Below are 20,826 nucleotides of genomic sequence, written 5' to 3' on the forward strand. Positions count from 1 at the left end.
TAGTAGTTCCTAAGTTAGGGTATTACTTAAAATGATTAAAATACTAAAGGTTATCATAAAATTGCCTGAAAAAAAAAAAATCTCAATTTCTCCTTGAGGAGGAATAAAGTACTTCTGATTCTGCGCTGGGCGGAATGTATTAATTCCATGACCTGCCGTGTGCTAGCAGTTTTTTACTATTTAGAACGTACAGAAAAGTGTCTTCTTGGGAATAACGGGTTTAGTTTTAGCAACTTGTGGGCTTTTTATTTAGCTCGGTGGTCAGAGCGCCGTCGGCTCCGCCCCTCCCCCCTCCGCCCGCTCTTTTCCTGCACCCAGACTTCCTGTCTCCCGTCAATGTTCTCCTTCTCTCTCTCTTTCTCTCTCTCTCTCGCCCGCTATGACGGAATCCCCTGTTTCCTGTTGTGAGGGCTGTTGCCGGGCGACGGCCGTGGGAGGAGCCGGCGGGGCCCGAGGGAAGCGTTTGTAGTTTGGAGAGCGGCCGGGAGCGCTCCCTTATTTATTTATTTTTCTCCCTCTCGCTCTCTCCCACAGAAGTCCAGGCCCGACACAGCGCTTCAGTGTCCACGTGCTCGCAAGGTCGCTGGCGGCGGAACCGCAAGAGAATGGTTAGCAGAAGACATTTTGGTGCTGTGACTCACTCCCACGGAGGCCAGTGAAGATCACCCACTCGCCACATTTGGAAGTCTTGTCACTGCACTTTTTTTTTTTTTTTTTTTCTCCGAAACTTTTGAGCTGACTTTTAAACAAATTGAAATACATAGGACCAGATGTAGGTGGCGCTTTGGTGTGATGACATCACTGCATGTACAAAATGTTGCTTTTGTCCCCATGCCCCGCCCACTTTGTACGACAAACACTTAAAAAGTGTTTTTATTGTCCCCATGCCCCGCCCACTTCGTACGACTAAGACAAAAAAGTGTGTTTTTGTCCCCATGCTCCGCCCACTTTGTACGACTAAGACTAAAAAAGTGTTTTTTGTCCCCATGCCCCGCCCACTTTGGACGGCAAAGACTAAAAAAGTGTTTTTTTCTCCCCATGCCCCGCCCACTTTGTACAACAGACTAAAACGTGTTTTTGTCCCCATGCCCCGCCCACTTTGTACGACAAAGACTAAAAACGTGTGCTTTGTCCCCATGCCCCGCCCACTTTGTACAACACAGACTAAAAACGTGTTTTTGTCCCCATGCCCCGCCCACTTTGTACGACTAAGACTAAAAAAGTGTTTTTTGTCCCCATGCCCCGCCCACTTTGTACGACTAAGACTAAAAAAGTGTTTTTTGTCCCCATGCCCCGCCCACTTTGGACGGCAAAGACTAAAAAAGTGTTTTTTTCTCCCCATGCCCCGCCCACTTTGTACAACAGACTAAAACGTGTTTTTGTCCCCATGCCCCGCCCACTTTGTACGACAAAGACTAAAAACGTGTGCTTTGTCCCCATGCCCCGCCCACTTTGTACAACACAGACTAAAAACGTGTTTTTGTCCCCATGCCCCGCCCACTTTGTACAACACAGACTAAAAACGTGTTTTTGTCCCCATGCCCCGCCCACTTTGTACGACTAAGACTAACGTGTTTTTTTGTCCCCATGCCCCGCCCACTTTCTACAACAAAAAACTAAAAACGTGTTTTGTTCCGATGCCCCGCCCACTTTATACAACAAAGACAAAAATGTTTTTTTTGTCCCCATGCCCCGCCCACTTTGTACGACAAAGACTAAAAACGTGTTTTTTGTCCCCATGCCCCGCCCACTTTGTACGACAGACTAAAAAAGTGTTTTTTGTCCCCATGCCCCGCCCACTTTGTACGACAACTAAACGTTTTTTTTTGGTTCCCATGCCCCGCCCACTTTGTACGACAAAGACTAAAAAAAGTGTTTTATTTGTCCCCATGCCCCGCCCACTTTGTACAACAAAGACAATGTTTTTTTCGTCCCCATGCCCCGCCCACTTTGTACGACAACTAAAAAAGTTTTTTTTGGTTCCCATGCCCCGCCCACTTTGTACGACAAAGACTAAGATAAGTGTTTTATTTGTCCCCATGCCCCGCCCACTTTCTACAACAAAGACTAAAAACGTGTTTTTTGTCCCCATGCCCCGCCCACTTTGTACGACAAAGACTAAAAAGGTGTTGTTTTTTTCTCCATGCCCCGCCCACTTTGTATGGCAAAGACGAAAAGTGTTTTGTCCCCATGCCCCGCCCACTTCGTACGACAAAGCCTAAAAAAGTGGTGGGTTTTGTCCCCATGCCCCGCCCACTTTCTACAACAAAGACTAAAAACGTGTGTTTTGTCCCCATGCCCCGCCCACTTTGTACAACAAATACTAAAACGTGTTTTTTGTCCCCATGCCCCGCCCACTTTGTACGACTAACACTAACGTGTTTTTTTTGTCCCCATGCCCCGCCCACTTTGTACGACTAAGAATAATGTGTTTTTTTGTCCCCATGCCCCGCCCACTTTGTACGACTAAGACTAACATGTTTTTTTGTCCCCATGCCCCGCCCACTTTGTACGACTAAGACTAACGTGTTTTTTTGTCCCCATGCCCCGCCCACTTTGTACGACTAAGACTAACGTGTTTTTTTGTCCCCATGCCCCGCCCACTTTGTACGACTAAGACTAACGTGTTTTTTTGTTCCCATGGCCCGCCCACTTTGTACGACTAAGACTAACGTGTTTTTTTGTCCCCATGCCCCGCCCACTTTGTACGACTAAGACTAACGTGTTTTTTTGTCCCCATGCCCCGCCCACTTTGTACGACTAAGACTAACGTGTTTTTTTGTCCCCATGCCCCGCCCACTTTGTACGACTAAGAATAACGTGTTTTTTAGTCCCATGCCCCGCCCACTTTGTACGACTAAGACTAACGTGTTTTTTTGTCCCCATGCCCCGCCCACTTTGTACGACTAAGACTAACGTGTTTTTTTGTTCCCATGGCCCGCCCACTTTGTACGACTAAGACTAACGTGTTTTTTTGTTCCCATGGCCCGCCCACTTTGTACGACTAAGACTAACGTGTTTTTTTGTCCCCATGCCCCGCCCACTTTGTACGACTAAGACTAACGTGTTTTTTTGTTCCCATGGCCCGCCCACTTTGTACGACTAAGACTAACGTGTTTTTTTGTCCCCATGCCCCGCCCACTTTGTACGACTAAGACTAACGTGTTTTTTTGTTCCCATGGCCCGCCCACTTTGTACGACTAAGACTAACGTGTTTTTTTGTCCCCATGCCCCGCCCACTTTGTACGACTAAGACTAACGTGTTTTTTTGTCCCCATGCCCCGCCCACTTTGTACGACTAAGACTAACGTGTTTTTTTGTCCCCATGCCCCGCCCACTTTGTACGACTAAGAATAACGTGTTTTTTTGTCCCCATGCCCCGCCCACTTTGTACGACTAAGACTAACGTGTTTTTTGTCCCCATGCCCCGCCCACTTTGTACGACTAAGACTAACGTGTTTTTTGTTCCCATGGCCCGCCCACTTTGTACAACAAAGACTAAAAACTAGTTTTTTGTCCCCATGCCCCGCCCACTTTGAACGACTAAGACTAACGTGTTTTTTGTCCCCATGCCCCGCCCACTTTGTACGACTAAGACTAAATAATTTTTTTTGTCCCTATGCCCCGCCCACTATGTACGACAACGACTAAAAAGTTTTTTTTTGTTCCCATGCTCCGCCCACTTTGTACGACAACTAAAAAATGTTTTTTTGTTCCCATGCCCCGCCCACTTTGTACGACTAAGACTAACGTGCTTTTTGTCCCCATGCCCCGCCCACTTTGTACGACTAAGACTAAATAATTTTTTTTTGTCCCTATGCCCCGCCCACTATGTATGACAACGACTAAAAAGTTTTTTTTTGTTCCCATGCTCCGCCCACTTTGTACGACAACTAAAAAATGTTTTTTTGTTCCCATGCCCCGCCCACTTTGTACGACAACTAAAAAAGTTTTTTTTTGTTCCCATGCCCCGCCCACTTTGTACGACAAAGACTAAAAAAAAGTGTTTTATTTGTCCCCATGCCCCGCCCACTTTCTACAACAAAGACTAAGAACGTGTTTTTTGTCCCCATGCCCCGCCCACTTTATACAACAAAAACTAAAAATGTGTTTTGTTCCGATGCCCCGCCCACTTTATACAACAAAGACAAAAATGTTTTTTTTGTCCCCATACCCTGCCCACTTTGTACGACAACGACTAAAGTGTTTTTTTTGTTCCCATGCCCCGCCCACTTTGTACGACAACTAAGTTTTTTTTGGTTCCCATGCCCCGCCCACTTTGTACGACAAAGACTAAAAAAAGTGTTTTATTTGTCCCCATGCCCCGCCCACTTTCTACAACAAAGACTAAAAACGTGTTTTTTGTCCCCATGCCCCGCCCACTTTGTACAACAAAGACAACAATGTTTTTTTTGTCCCCATGCCCCGCCCACTTTGTACGACAACTAAAAAAGTTTTTTTTGGTTCCCATGCCCCGCCCACTTTGTACGACAAAGACTAAGATAAGTGTTTTATTTGTCCCCATGCCCCGCCCACTTTCTACAACAAAGGCTAAAAACGTGTTTTTTGTCCCCGTGCCCCGCCCACTTTGTACGACAAAGACTAAAAAGGTGTTGTTTTTTTCTCCATGCCCCGCCCACTTTGTATGGCAAAGACGAAAAGTGTTTTTTTGTTCCCATGCTGCGCCCACTTCGTACGACAAAGATAGAAAAAGTGTTTTTTGTCCTCATGCCCCACCCACTTTGTACGACAAAGACCAAAAAAGTGTCTTTTTGTCCCCATGCCCCGCCCACTTTGTACGACAAAGACTACAAATGTGTTTTGTCCCCATGCTCCGCCCACTTTGTACAACAAAAACTAAAAACGTGTTTTGTTCCCATGCCCCGCCCACTTTATACAACAAAGACAAAAATGTTTTTTTGTCCCCATGCCCCGCCCACTTTGTACGACAACGACTAAAAAAGTGTTTTTTTTGTTCCCATGCCCCGCCCACTTTGTACAACAACTAAAAGTTTTTTTTGGTTCCCATGCCCCGCCCACTTTGTACGACAAAGACTAAAAAAAGTGTTTTATTTGTCCCCATGCCCCGCCCACTTTGTACGACAACTAAAACGTTTTTTTTGTCCCCATGCCCCGCCCACTTTGTACAACAACTAAAAGTTTTTTTTGGTTCCCATGCCCCGCCCACTTTGTACGACAAAGACTAAAAAAAGTGTTTTATTTGTCCCCATGCCCCGCCCACTTTGTACGACAACTAAAACGTTTTTTTTGTCCCCATGCGCCGCCCACTTTGTACGACAACGACTAAAAAAGTGTTTTTTTTGTTCCAATGCCCCGCCCACTTTGTACGACAACTAAGTTTTTTTTTATTCCCATGCCCCGCCCACTTTGTACGACAAAGACTAAAAAAAGTGTTTTATTTGTCCCCATGCCCCGCCCACTTTGTACAACAACTAAAAGTTTTTTTTGGTTCCCATGCCCCGCCCACTTTGTACGACAAAGACTAAAAAAAGTGTTTTATTTGTCCCCATGCCCCGCCCACTTTCTACAACAACTAAAAGTTTTTTTTGGTTCCCATGCCCCGCCCACTTTGTACGACAAAGACTAAAAAAAGTGTTTTATTTGTCCCCATGCCCCGCCCACTTTGTACAACAACTAAAAGTTTTTTTTGGTTCCCATGCCCCGCCCACTTTGTACGACAAAGACTAAAAAAAGTGTTTTATTTGTCCCCATGCCCCGCCCACTTTCTACAACAAAGACTAAAAACGTGTTTTTTGTCCCCATGCCCCGCCCACTTTGTACAACAAAGACAACAATGTTTTTTTTTTCCCCATGCCCCGCCCACTTTGTACGACAACTAAAAAAGTTTTTTTTGGTTCCCATGCCCCGCCCACTTTGTACGACAAAGACTAAGATAAGTGTTTTATTTGTCCCCATGCCCCGCCCACTTTCTACAACAAAGACTAAAAACGTGTTTTTTGTCCCCGTGCCCCGCCCACTTTGTACGACAAAGACTAAAAAGGTGTTGTTTTTTTCTCCATGCCCCGCCCATTTCGTACGGCAAAGACGAAAAGTGTTTTGTCCCCATGCCCCGCCCACTTCGTACGACAAAGCCTAAAAAAGTGGTGGGTTTTGTCCCCATGCCCCGCCCACTTTGTTTGGCAAAGACTAAAAAAGTGTTTTTGTCCCCATGCCCCGCCCACTTTGTACGACAAAAATTGAAAAAGTGTTTTTTGTCCTCATGCCCCGCCCACTTTGTACGACAAAGACCAAAAAAGTGTTTTTTTGTCCCCATGCCCCGCCCACTTTGTACAACAAAGACTAAAAATGTGTTATTGTTCCGATGCCCCGCCCACTTTGTACGACAAAGATTGAAAAAGTGTTTTTTGTCCTCATGCCCCGCCCACTTTGTACGACAAAGACCAAAAAAGTGTTTTTTTGTCCCCATGCCCCGCCCACTTTGTACGACAATGACTAAAAAAGTGTTGGCAAACATTGTTGAGAGGTCTCGTGAGTTTATAAAAAAAAATAAAAATAAATACAAGTAAAAAGATGTATTTATTTAATATATTTACATGAAGGGGGCACTACTTAGTGAGTTTTGGCACTAAAACATTTTCACTCTCGATACCATACGGATATTGGAAACTAGAGTATGAGGCGATACCGGTGTTGGTCTGATATGATATCAGCAGGGGCAGCAAACGTTAATAAGTTAAAAACTACGATAGTTAGACCAAAAATGTTTGCAGCACAAACAAATGGGTCCAGTTTGGTAAGATTTTGACATAGTTGGTTTGTAGTTATCATTAATAACATGTTAATTACAAGTTAATAACATAAAAGGTTAACTTCCAAAATAGCTTGGACACCGCTGGTATACCACTTGACAGTGGTGTGTATATTTGAGCGCATGCAGGCGAGGTGGTGAGTAACCAGATCACATAATGGCAGGGCTCCCTTTTGGCAACTAAATACAAGTCTGCCGGGGGAGAAACCCAACAGATGTGATTTACTTCCAGTGGACCTGCCGCCTGTAGGAGGGGAAAGGCTTCTACAATGCTAATGTTACTATGCTAACAGTTAGCATGTGTCGATTATCAAGTTGTGACTCTGGAGTGTTTGGCTTTAAAATTGTTCTGAAAAAGTTCTAACTTACTAGAATGCTAATGCTGGCATGCTAGAGAGCTAAGGTTAGCATGCTACAACGCTAACGCGAGCATGCTACAATGTGTCAGGTGCCAAGTTATATGACTCCTCAGGTGTTCGGCTGTAAAATTGGCACAAAAAAAAATGTGCATGCTACAATGCTAACGTTACTATGCTAACAGTTAACATGTGTCAGGTACAGAGTCACGTGACTAAGGAGTTTGGCTTCAAACTTGGCTAAAAAAAAGTTAACACGCTAATGTTAGTATGCTAACAGTTAGCATGTGTCGATTATCGAGTTATGACTCTGGAGTGTTCTGCTGTAAAATTGGCTAAAAAGTTCAAATGTACTAGAATGCTAAGGTTAGCATGCTACAATGCTAACGTTACTATGCTAACAGTTAACATGTGTCAGGTACAGAGTCATGTGACTAAGGAGTTTGGCTTCAAACTTGGCTAAAAAAAAGTTAACACGCTAATGTTAGTATGCTAACAGTTAGCCTGTGTCGATTATCGAGTTATGACTCTGGAGTGTTCGGCTGTAAAATTGGCTAAAAAGTTAAAATTTACTAGAATGCTAGAAAGCTGAGGTTAGCATGCTACAATGCTAACGTTACTATGCTAACAGTTAACATGTGTCAGGTACCGAGTCACGTGACTAAGGAGTTTAGCTTCAAACTTGGCTAAAAAAAGGTAACACGCTAATGTTAGTATGCTAACAGTTAGCATGTGTCGATTATCGAGTTATGACTCTGGAGTGTTCGGCTGTAAAATTGGCTAAAAAGTTCAAATTTACTAGAATGCTAGAAAGCTGAGGTTAGCATGCTACAATGCTAACAGTTAACATGTGTCAGGTACCGAGTGACGTAACGTTTCAGCTGTAAAATTGGCTGAAAAGTTAAAATTTACTAGAATGCTAGAAAACTGAGGTTAGCATTCTACAATGCTAACGTTACTATGCTAACAGTTAACATGTGTCAGGTACCGAGTGACGTAACTAAGGAGTTTGGCTTCAAACTTGGCTAAAAAAAAGTTAACACGCTAATGTTAGCATGCTAACAGTTAGCATGTGTCAATTATCGAGTTATGACTCTGGAGTGTTCGGCTGTAAAATTGGCTAAAAAGTTCAAATTTACTAGAATGCTAGAAAGCTAAGGTTAGCATGCTACAATGCTAACGTTACTATGCTAACAGTTAACATGTGTCAGGTACCGAGTCACGTGACTAAGGAATTTGGCTTCAAACTTGGCTAAAAAAAAAGTTAACACGCTAATGTTAGTATGCTAACAGTTAGCATGTGTCGATTATTGAGTTATGACTCTGGAGTGTTCGGCTGTAAAATTGGCTAAAAATTTCAAATTTACTAGAATGCCAGAAAGCTATGGTTAGCATGCTACAATGCTAACAGTTAACATGTGTCAGGTACCGAGTCACGTGACTAAGGAGTTTGGCTTCAAACTTGGCTAAAAAAAGGTAACACGCTAATGTTAGTATGCTAACAGTTAGCCTGTGTCGATTATCGAGTTATGACTGGAGTGTTCGGCTGTAAAATTGGCTAAAAAGTTAAAATTTACTAGAATGCTAGAAAGCTGAGGTTAGCATGCTACAATGCTAACGTTACTATGCTAACAGTTAACATGTGTCAGGTACCGAGTCACGTGACTAAGGAGTTTGGCTTCAAACTTGGCTAAAAAAAAGGTAACACGCTAATGTTAGTATGCTAACAGTTAGCATGTGTCGATTATCGAGTTATGACTCTGGAGTGTTCGGCTGTAAAAATGGCTAAAAAGTTCAAATTTACTAGAATGCTAGAAAGCTAAGGTTAGCATGCTACAATGCTAACGTTACTATGCTAACAGTGAACATGTGTCAGGTACCGAGTCACGTGACTAAGGAGTTTGGCTTCAAACTTGGCTAAAAAAAGTTAATACGCTAATGTTAGTATGCTAACAGTTAGCCTGTGTCGATTATCGAGTTATGACTCTGGAGTGTTCGGCTGTAAAATTGGCTAAAAAGTTAAAATTTACTAGAATGCTAGAAAGCTGAGGTTAGCATGCTACAATGCTAACGTTACTATGCTAACAGTTAACATGTGTCAGGTACCGAGTCACGTGACTAAGGAGTTTAGCTTCAAACTTGGCTAAAAAAAGGTAACACGCTAATGTTAGTATGCTAACAGTTAGCATGTGTCGATTATCGAGTTATGACTCTGGAGTGTTCGGCTGTAAAATTGGCTAAAAAGTTCAAATTTACTAGAATGCTAGAAAGCTGAGGTTAGCATGCTACAATGCTAACAGTTAACATGTGTCAGGTACCGAGTGACGTAACGTTTCAGCTGTAAAATTGGCTGAAAAGTTAAAATTTACTAGAATGCTAGAAAACTGAGGTTAGCATTCTACAATGCTAACGTTACTATGCTAACAGTTAACATGTGTCAGGTACCGAGTGACGTAACTAAGGAGTTTGGCTTCAAACTTGGCTAAAAAAAAGTTAACACGCTAATGTTAGCATGCTAACAGTTAGCATGTGTCGATTATCGAGTTATGACTCTGGAGTGTTCGGCTGTAAAATTGGCTAAAAAGTTCAAATTTACTAGAATGCTAGAAAGCTAAGGTTAGCATGCTACAATGCTAACGTTACTATGCTAACAGTTAACATGTGTCAGGTACCGAGTCACGTGACTAAGGAATTTGGCTTCAAACTTGGCTAAAAAAAAAGTTAACACGCTAATGTTAGTATGCTAACAGTTAGCATGTGTCGATTATCGAGTTATGACTCTGGAGTGTTCGGCTGTAAAATTGGCTAAAAATTTCAAATTTACTAGAATGCCAGAAAGCTATGGTTAGCATGCTACAATGCTAACAGTTAACATGTGTCAGGTACCGAGTCACGTGACTAAGGAGTTTGGCTTCAAACTTGGCTAAAAAAAGGTAACACGCTAATGTTAGTATGCTAACAGTTAGCCTGTGTCGATTATCGAGTTATGACTGGAGTGTTCGGCTGTAAAATTGGCTAAAAAGTTAAAATTTACTAGAATGCTAGAAAGCTGAGGTTAGCATGCTACAATGCTAACGTTACTATGCTAACAGTTAACATGTGTCAGGTACCGAGTCACGTGACTAAGGAGTTTGGCTTCAAACTTGGCTAAAAAAAAGGTAACACGCTAATGTTAGTATGCTAACAGTTAGCCTGTGTCGATTATCGAGTTATGACTCTGGAGTGTTCGGCTGTAAAATTGGCTAAAAAGTTAAAATTTACTACAATGCTAGAAAGCTGAGGTTAGCATGCTACAATGCTAACGTTACTATGCTAGCAGTTAACATGTGTCAGGTACCGAGTCACGTGACTAAGGAGTTTAGCTTCAAACTTGGCTAAAAAAAGGTAACACGCTAATGTTAGTATGCTAACAGTTAGCATGTGTCGATTATCGAGTTATGACTCTGGAGTGTTCGGCTGTAAAATTGGCTAAAAAGTTCAAATTTACTAGAATGCTAGAAAGCTGAGGTTAGCATGCTACAATGCTAACGTTACTATGCTAACAGTTAACATGTGTCAGGTACCGAGTCACGTGACTAAGGAGTTTAGCTTCAAACTTGGCTAAAAAAAGGTAACACGCTAATGTTAGTATGCTAACAGTTAGCATGTGTCGATTATCGAGTTATGACTCTGGAGTGTTCGGCTGTAAAATTGGCTAAAAAGTTCAAATTTACTAGAATGCTAGAAAGCTGAGGTTAGCATGCTACAATGCTAACAGTTAACATGTGTCAGGTACCGAGTGACGTAACGTTTCAGCTGTAAAATTGGCTGAAAAGTTAAAATTTACTAGAATGCTAGAAAGCTAAGGTTAGCATGCTACAATGCTAACGTTACTATGCTAACAGTGAACATGTGTCAGGTACCGAGTCACGTGACTAAGGAGTTTGGCTTCAAACTTGGCTAAAAAAAAGGTAACACGCTAATGTTAGTATGCTAACAGTTAGCCTGTGTCGATTATCGAGTTATGACTCTGGAGTGTTCGGCTGTAAAATTGGCTAAAAAGTTAAAATTTACTAGAATGCTAGAAAGCTGAGGTTAGCATGCTACAATGCTAACAGTTACTATGCTAACAGTTAACATGTGTCAGGTACCGAGTCACGTGACTAAGGAGTTTGGCTTCAAACTTGGCTAAAAAAAGGTAACACGCTAATGTTAGTATGCTAACAGTTAGCATGTGTCGATTATCGAGTTATGACTCTGGAGTGTTCGGCTGTAAAATTGACTAAAAAGTTCAAATTTACTAGAATGATAGAAAGCTAAGGTTAGCATGCTACAATGCTAACATTACTATGCTAACAGTTAACATGTGTCAGGTACCGAGTCACGTGACTAAGGAGTTTGGCTTCAAACTTGGCTAAAAAAAAGGTAACACGCTAATGTTAGTATGCTAACAGTTAGCTTGTGTCGATTATCGAGTTATGACTCTGGAGTGTTCGGCTGTAAAATTGGCTGAAAAGTTCAAATTTACTAGAATGCTAGAAAACTGAGGTTAGCATGCTACAATGCTAACGTTACTATGCTAACAGTTAACATGTGTCAGGTACCGAGTCACGTGACTAAGGAATTTGGCTTCAAACTTGGCTAAAAAAAAGTTAACACGCTAATGTTAATATGCTAACAGTTAGCCTGTGTCGATTATCGAGTTATGACTCTGGAGTGTTCGGCTGTAAAATTGGCTAAAAAGTTCAAATTTACTAGAATGCTAGAAAGCTAAGGTTAGCATGCTACAATGCTAACGTTACTATGCTAACAGTTAACATGTGTCAGATACCGAGTCACGTGACTAAGGAATTTGGCTTCAAACTTGGCTAAAAAAAAGTTAACACGCTAATGTTAGTATGCTAACAGTTAGCATGTGTCGATTCACGAGTTATGACTCTGGAGTGTTCGGCTGTAAAATAGGCTAAAAAGTTCAAATTTACTAGAAAGCTAAGGTTAGCATGCTACAATGCTAATGTAACTATGCTAACAGTTAACATGTGTCAGGTACCGAGTCACGTGACTAAGGAGTTTGGCTTCAAACTTGGCTAAAAAAAGGTAACACGCTAATGTTGCTATGCTAACAGTTAGCATGTGTCGATTATCGAGTTATGACTCTGGAGTGTACGGCTGTAAATTTGGCTAAAAAGTTCAAATTTACTAGAATGCTAGAAAGCTGAGGTTAGCATGCTACAATGCTAACGTTACTATGCTAACAGTTAACATGTGTCAGGTACCGAGTCACGTGACTAAGGAGTTTGGCTTCAAACTTGGCTAAAAAAAGTTAACACGCTAGTATGCTAACAGGTAGCATGTGTCGATTATCGAGTTATGACTCTGGAGTGTTCGGCTGTAAAATTGGCTAAAAAGTTCAAATTTACTAGAATGCTATAAAGCTAAGGTTAGCATGCTAACAGTTAACCTGTGTCAAGTACAAAGTTGTGTGACTTTAAAGGGCTCACCTGCAAAATTTAAAAACATTTTTTTTTTAATTCTCAGCTGTGGTCTGTAGCGGTACTCAACTGTAATGCCATGTTCCACCACTTGTGGCAGTAATGACAACATCAAACACACAGAGGAAGTCATAGAGAAGTTTATTCAGCGCAAAAAATTATGACTAAATTATGACGCTGTATTTTCAGATGCACTTTAATTTTTTTGAGTTTATCTAAGAAACATTTATTTATTTCAGAATGTATTTACTGAATAATTGTACACTATGTACATTTATTTTGTTCTTTTGCAGTATATTTGATTACCATTTATTCATGTAACCTAAGCCTTGATAATATTTTTTTGTTAATGATATGACAAGGTTTATCCTGTTAAACTGTGAAGTCAATTAGATTATTCAATATGGTTAGAATCGTATTTTTATTTTTATTTTTACCTAAAAAGCCTGACATTTCAGATTGAGATGCGTGCATTTAACATTACATCCACAAGAGGGCAGTAATGGACCCTGCAAGATCGCCACAAAGAAGAAACCCCTGACTTTTGAGGAGACACTTGGCCACATTTTAAGGGCTACGGTCAGAAAAAGGTCATTTTTACTGCATCCGTTGATGCAATTTGAAAACATTACATTGGTAAATCGGTTTTAAAAGTGTATCAAATTTGAAACAGCAGGTATAAAAGGTATTGTAACTCAAAATGAGTCATTTTATTGCATTTCATGCATCATAAATACCATCGATAAACTGTGTTTGGGTTTTACAAAGAAACATATTGTTTACATTTCACAATGCAACATATATATATATATATATATATATATATATATATATATATATATATAACATCTACATGTCCAAATTGCTGTTATTCTATGGTGTTGCGATAATAAATTGTAGATTTCGGATTTTTATGAGATCAAATAAATCACATGAATGTTACATATTTAATTACACCACTGAAGATGCGTTGAGAATGATAAAAATGTGAATTTAAGTGCTTTTTGTTTGGTTATAAAAATAAATATTTCATGACAAATATGATACAAATTTTAAATCATACATAGAAATTGATGTTTTAAAAAAATAAATTAAAAAAAGGACAAAAAAACCCCCCTCAAGTTTCAAATAATAGTAATTTTCTGTCAGTTATTTAAAAAGAGCTAATAAGAGTCAAGCGGTCAAATTGTTGGTGTTTGTCTCCATCTAGCGTCCACACGGCGACACTGCAGGTGGGCTCATCAGCCGTGTAAAGTGGACTTTTTCTTCCTTTATTTAGTGGTTGATGAAAAAGGAGGACATAAATAGCAGCTACAATAAACAGCACATATAAAAGATTCAGCAAGATTCCCAAACAAAAACACGGGAATTAACTTTTGGGGAAAAAACTTCTGATATCTTTTCAAACGACGACAACCGCCGTCTTAATGATAATCATGATAGTCAACATGTACATTGATAATCATGGTGATAGTCAACATGTACATTGATAATCATGGTGATAGTCAACATGTACATTGATAATCATGATGATAGTCAACATGTACATTGATAATCATGGTGATAGTCAACATGTACATTGATAATCATGGTGATAGTCAACATGTACATTGATAATCATGGTGATAGTCAACATGTACATTGATAATCATGGTGATAGTCAACATGTACATTGATAATCATGGTGATAGTCAACATGTACATTGATAATCATGGTGATAGTCAACATGTACATTGATAATCACGGTGATAGTCGACATGTACATTGATAATCATGGTGATAGTCAACATGTACATTGATAATCATGATGATAGTCAACATGTACATTGATAATCATGGTGATAGTCAACATGTACATTGATAATCATGGTGATAGTCAACATGTACATCCAACATTGAAACACTTGTCAGGCGACAACTTCAACTCTTAAAACACCTTCTGGGAATCATAAAACTCATTCCCGCCACAGCTGTCCATCAAAAACACACCACTTCCGAAAAGTTCCCAAAACCATTTGATTGTTCCGACATCCGAGGAGATATGTGGTGAGGCACAACGCTGGCCAGGGTGCAGTTCTTCATCTAGACCAGGGGGGTGTCCAAAGTGCGCCACGCAGCTCATTTCTAAACACAATCTGATATTAGCATGCTAGCTTTTTTAGCAGGTATATAGCATGTTAGCATATTATTGTTAGCATGCTGGCGTTATTTGCTAATTTGGCTCATATTTTTTGATACTTGACACTTCAGCATTCACACAAAATTTCTGTGTACACACCTCAATCATATTTTGCCACTTGATGCATGCTAACGTTAGCAAGCTAGCATTTTATAAATATTTTTCCAAGTACACATTTCAGAGTAATATATTAAGGTACTTCACACATTTTAGCATGCTAGCTTTTTTTTTTTTAAATTTAGCAGATATATAGCATGTTAACATATTATTGTTAGTATGCTAACGTTATTTGCTAATTTTGGTCATATTTTTGATACTTGACGCTTCAGCATTCACACAAAATTTTTATATTATGCGACTTGATGCATGCTAACGTTAGCAAGCTAGCATTTTATACACATTTTTCCAAGTACACATTTCAGAGTTATATATTTTGGTACTGGACACATTTTAGCATGCTAGCTTCTTTTTTTTTTTAGCAAATTTAGCAGGTATATAGCATGTTAGCATATTATTGTTAGCATGCTAGCGTTATTTGCTAATATTTTTTGATACTTGACGCTTAAGCATTCACACAAAATTTCTGTGTACACACCTCAATCATATTTTGCCACTTGATGCATGCTAACGTTAGCAAGCTAGCATTGTATACACATTTTTCCAAGTACACATTTCAGAGTAATGTATTTCGGCACTTGACACATTTTAGCACGCTAGCTTTTTTTTAGCAAATTTAGCAAGTATATAGCATGTTAACATTGTATTGTTAGCATGCTAGCGTTATTTGCTAATTTTGGTCATACTTTTTGATACTTGACGCTTCAGCATTCACACAAAATCTCTATGCACACACCTCAATCATATTTTGCCACTTGATGCATGCTAACGTTAGCAAGCTAGCATTGTATACACATTTTTCCAAGTACACATTTCAGAGTAATATATTTCGGTACTTGAAAAATTTCAGCATGTTAGCTTTTTTAGCAAATTTAGCAGGTATATAGCATGTTAACATATTATTGTTAGCATGCTAGCGTTTTTTGCTAATTTTGCTCATATTTTTTGATACTTGACGCTTGAGCATTCACACAAAATCTCTATGCACACACCTCAATCATATTTTGCCACTTGATGCATGCTAACGTTAGCAAGCTAGCATTGTATACACATTTTTCCAAGAACACATTTCAGAGAAATATATTTCGGTACTTGACAAATTTCAGCATGTTAGCTTTTTTAGCAAATTTAGCAGGTATATAGCATGTTAACATATTATTGTTAGCATGCTAGCGTTATTTGCTAATTTTGCTCATATTTTTTGATACTTGACGCTTCAGCATTCACACAATATCTCTATGCACACACCTCAATCATATTTTGCCACTTGATGCATGCTAACGTTAGCAAGCTAGCATTGTATACACATTTTTCCAAGTACACATTTCAGAGTAATATATTTCGGTACTTGAAAAATTTCAGCATGTTAGCTTTTTTAGCAAATTTAGCAGGTATATAGCATGTTAACATATTATTGTTAGCATGCTAGCGTTTTTTGCTAATTTTGCTCATATTTTTTGATACTTGACGCTTGAGCATTCACACAAAATCTCTATGCACACACCTCAATCATATTTTGCCACTTGATGCATGCTAACGTTAGCAAGCTAGCATTGTATACACATTTTTCCAAGAACACATTTCAGAGAAATATATTTCGGTACTTGACAAATTTCAGCATGTTAGCTTTTTTAGCAAATTTAGCAGGTATATAGCATGTTAACATATTATTGTTAGCATGCTAGCGTTATTTGCTAATTTTGCTCATATTTTTTGATACTTGACGCTTCAGCATTCACACAATATCTCTATGCACACACCTCAATCATATTTTGCCACTTGATGCATGCTAACGTTAGCAAGCTAGCATTGTATACACATTTTTCCAAGTACACATTTCAGAGTAATATATTTCGGTACTTGAAAAATTTCAGCATGTTAGCTTTTTTAGCAAATTTAGCAGGTATATAGCATGTTAACATATTATTGTTAGCATGCTAGCGTTTTTTGCTAATTTTGCTCATCTTTTTTGATACTTGACGCTTCAGCATTCACACAATATCTCTATGCACACACCTCAATCATATTTTGCCACTTGATGCATGCTAACGTTAGCAAGCTAGCATTGTATACACATTTTTCCAAGAACACATTTCAGAGAAATATATTTCGGTACTTGACAAATTTCAGCATGTTAGCTTTTTTAGCAAATTTAGCAGGTATATAGCATGTTAACATATTATTGTTAGCATGCTAGCGTTATTTGCTAATTTTGCTCATATTTTTTGATACTTGACGCTTCAGCATTCACACAAAATCTCTATGCACACACCTCAATCATATTTTGCCACTTGATGCATGCTAACGTTAGCAAGCTAGCATTGTATACACATTTTTCCAAGAACACAGTTCAGAGAAATTTATTTCGGTACTTGACAAATTTCAGCATGTTAGCTATTTTAGCAAATTTAGCAGGTATATAGCATGTTAACATATTATTGTTAGCATGCTAGCGTTTTTTGCTAATTTTGCTCATATTTTTTGATACTTGACGCTTGAGCATTCACACAAAATCTCTATGCACACACCTCAATCATATTTTGCCACTTGATGCATGCTAACGTTAGCAAGCTAGCATTGTATACACATTTTTCCAAGTACACATTTCAGAGTAATATATTTCGGTACTTGAAAAATTTCAGCATGTTAGCTTTTTTAGCAAATTTAGCAGGTATATAGCATGTTAACATATTATTGTTAGCATGCTAGCGTTTTTTGCTAATTTTGCTCATATTTTTTGATACTTGACGCTTCAGCATTCACACAAAATCTCTATGCACACACCTCAATCATATTTTGCCACTTGATGCATGCTAACGTTAGCAAGCTAGCATTGTATACACATTTTTCCAAGAACACATTTCAGAGAAATATATTTCGGTACTTGACAAATTTCAGCATGTTAGCTTTTTTAGCAAATTTAGCAGGTATATAGCATGTTAACATATTATTGTTAGCATGCTAGCGTTATTTGCTAATTTTGCTCATATTTTTTGATACTTGACGCTTCAGCATTCACACAAAATCTCTATGCACACACCTCAATCATATTTTGCCACTTGATGCATGCTAACGTTAGCAAGCTAGCATTGTATACACATTTTTCCAAGAACACATTTCAGAGAAATATATTTCGGTACTTGACAAATTTCAGCATGTTAGCTATTTTAGCAAATTTAGCAGGTATATAGCATGTTAACATATTATTGTTAGCATGCTAGCGTTTTTTGCTAATTTTGCTCATATTTTTTGATACTTGACGCTTGAGCATTCACACAAAATCTCTATGCACACACCTCAATCATATTTTGCCACTTGATGCATGCTAACGTTAGCAAGCTAGCATTGTATACACATTTTTCCAAGAACACATTTCAGAGAAATATATTTCGGTACTTGACAAATTTCAGCATGTTAGCTTTTTTAGCAAATTTAGCAGGTATATAGCATGTTAGCATATTATTGTTAGCATGCTAGCGTTTTTTGCTAATTTTGCTCATATTTTTTGATACTTGACGCTTGAGCATTCACACAAAATCTCTATGCACACACCTCAATCATATTTTGCCACTTGATGCATGCTAACGTTAGCAAGCTAGCATTGTATACACATTTTTCCAAGTACACATTTCAGAGTAATATATTTCGGTACTTGAAAAATTTCAGCATGTTAGCTTTTTTAGCAAATTTAGCAGGTATATAGCATGTTAACATATTATTGTTAGCATGCTAGCGTTTTTTGCTAATTTTGCTCATATTTTTTGATACTTGACGCTTCAGCATTCACACAATATCTCTATGCACACACCTCAATCATATTTTGCCACTTGATGCATGCTAACGTTAGCAAGCTAGCATTGTATACACATTTTTCCAAGAACACATTTCAGAGTAATATATTTCGGTACTTGACAAATTTCAGCATGTTAGCTTTTTTAGCAAATTTAGCAGGTATATAGCATGTTAGCATATTATTGTTAGCATGCTAGCGTTTTTTGCTAATTTTGCTCATATTTTTTGATACTTGACGCTTGAGCATTCACACAAAATCTCTATGCACACACCTCAATCATATTTTGCCACTTGATGCATGCTAACGTTAGCAAGCTAGCATTGTATACACATTTTTCCAAGTACACATTTCAGAGTAATATATTTCGGTACTTGAAAAATTTCAGCATGTTAGCTTTTTTAGCAAATTTAGCAGGTATATAGCATGTTAACATATTATTGTTAGCATGCTAGCGTTTTTTGCTAATTTTGCTCATATTTTTTGATACTTGACGCTTCAGCATTCACACAATATCTCTATGCACACACCTCAATCATATTTTGCCACTTGATGCATGCTAACGTTAGCAAGCTAGCATTGTATACACATTTTTCCAAGAACACATTTCAGAGTAATATATTTCGGTACTTGACAAATTTCAGCATGTTAGCTTTTTTAGCAAATTTAGCAGGTATATAGCATGTTAACATATTATTGTTAGCATGCTAGCGTTTTTTGCTAATTTTGCTCATATTTTTTTGATACTTGACGCTTGAGCATTCACACAAAATCTCTATGCACACACCTCAATCATATTTTGCCACTTGATGCATGCTAACGTTAGCAAGCTAGCATTGTATACACATTTTTCCAAGAACACATTTCAGAGAAATATATTTCGGTACTTGACAAATTTCAGCATGTTAGCTATTTTAGCAAATTTAGCAGGTATATAGCATGTTAACATATTATTGTTAGCATGCTAGCGTTATTTGCTAATTTTGCTCATATTTTTTGATACTTGACGCTTCAGCATTCACACAAAATCTCTATGCACACACCTCAATCATATTTTGCCACTTGATGCATGCTAACGTTAGCAAGCTAGCATTGTATACACATTTTTCCAAGAACACATTTCAGAGTAATATATTTCGGTACTTGACAAATTTCAGCATGTTAGCTTTTTTAGCAAATTTAGCAGGTATATAGCATGTTAACATATTATTGTTAGCATGCTAGCGTTTTTTGCAAATTTTGCTCATATTTTTTGATACTTGACGCTTGAGCATTCACACAAAATCTCTATGCACACACCTCAATCATATTTTGCCACTTGATGCATGCTAACGTTAGCAAGCTAGCATTGTATACACATTTTTCCAAGAACACATTTCAGAGAAATATATTTCGGTACTTGACAAATTTCAGCATGTTAGCTATTTTAGCAAATTTAGCAGGTATATAGCATGTTAACATATTATTGTTAGCATGCTAGCGTTATTTGCTAATTTTGCTCATATTTTTTGATACTTGACGCTTCAGCATTCACACAATATCTCTATGCACACACCTCAATCATATTTTGCCACTTGATGCATGCTAACGTTAGCAAGCTAGCATTGTATACACATTTTTCCAAGAACACATTTCAGAGTAATATATTTCGGTACTTGACAAATTTCAGCATGTTAGCTTTTTTAGCAAATTTAGCAGGTATATAGCATGTTAACATATTATTGTTAGCATGCTAGCGTTTTTTGCTAATTTTGCTCATATTTTTTTGATACTTGACGCTTGAGCATTCACACAATATCTCTATGCACACACCTCAATCATATTTTGCCACTTGATGCATGCTAACGTTAGCAAGCTAGCATTGTATACACATTTTTCCAAGAACACATTTCAGAGTAATATATTTCGGTACTTGACAAATTTCAGCATGCTAGCTTTTTTAGCAAATTTAGCAGGTACATAGCATGTTAACATATTATTGTTAGCATGTTAGCGTTTTTTGCTAATTTTGCTCATATTTTTTGATACTTGACGCTTCAGCATTCACCCAAAATTTCTACCCATAATTGCCCATTTTAGTTATTTTAAAAAAATCTATATGTTGTACTGGTTTTGAAGGTGA

General features: G+C 38.5%; 1 protein-coding gene across 6 annotated transcripts in view; it reads right to left on the bottom strand.

The window, feature by feature from the left end:
• The window catches only part of atp9b (ATPase phospholipid transporting 9B), a 312,368-nt gene that overhangs the window by 175,411 nt on the left and 116,131 nt on the right, over positions 1-20,826 (bottom strand). The gene's annotated exons all lie outside the window — the stretch shown is intronic.

Source organism: Entelurus aequoreus, linkage group LG05 (assembly GCF_033978785.1).
Source record: "Entelurus aequoreus isolate RoL-2023_Sb linkage group LG05, RoL_Eaeq_v1.1, whole genome shotgun sequence".
Taxonomy (NCBI): domain Eukaryota; kingdom Metazoa; phylum Chordata; class Actinopteri; order Syngnathiformes; family Syngnathidae; genus Entelurus; species Entelurus aequoreus.